This window comes from Triticum aestivum, chromosome 3B (assembly GCF_018294505.1).
Source record: "Triticum aestivum cultivar Chinese Spring chromosome 3B, IWGSC CS RefSeq v2.1, whole genome shotgun sequence".
Classification (NCBI taxonomy): domain Eukaryota; kingdom Viridiplantae; phylum Streptophyta; class Magnoliopsida; order Poales; family Poaceae; genus Triticum; species Triticum aestivum.
In genome coordinates this window covers 11,585,499-11,586,034 of record NC_057801.1, presented here as the reverse complement: position 1 = coordinate 11,586,034, position 536 = coordinate 11,585,499, and positions in this window count along the sequence as shown.

Below are 536 nucleotides of genomic sequence, written 5' to 3'. Positions count from 1 at the left end.
TTTCGTAAATAACAAATTTCACTCATTTCATTATAACTTATTTCACTCATTTCAAAAAAGATTTCATAGATACTTGTTTTCATTATTCGCTCCGCCTTCCTTTGAGCTGAGCACAGATGTGGCAGTCTCCGCGGCATTGGTTCTTTCAAGCTTGTTGACATCGTCGTCGTTGGAGAGATTGGCTGCTAGCTCATGGAGCGCGGGAGAAGGGTTTGTGCCGGAGGAGATGCCCTGTGGACGAGCGCTGCCAGGGAAGTGTCGCAAAAAATGTCGCGGATCTGGCAACAGGCAAGCAAAAGGCGGCGAAGGTGGGCCAACGGGAGATGAGGCTGTGGAGGGTGAGCTTCGGGGTGAGGTCCATTGGCCCACTAACCATCATTTTTATTAATTCTAAGTATAATGGAGCTGCCCAGTTAGTTATGAAAAAACTGGGTGAAAACCACTGCAACACATGAATCGTGCACACAACATCTTCAAGGTTGCACATTGGCATCACCAGCATCACTTTTCACCGAGCAAGCGACTCCAACTCATGC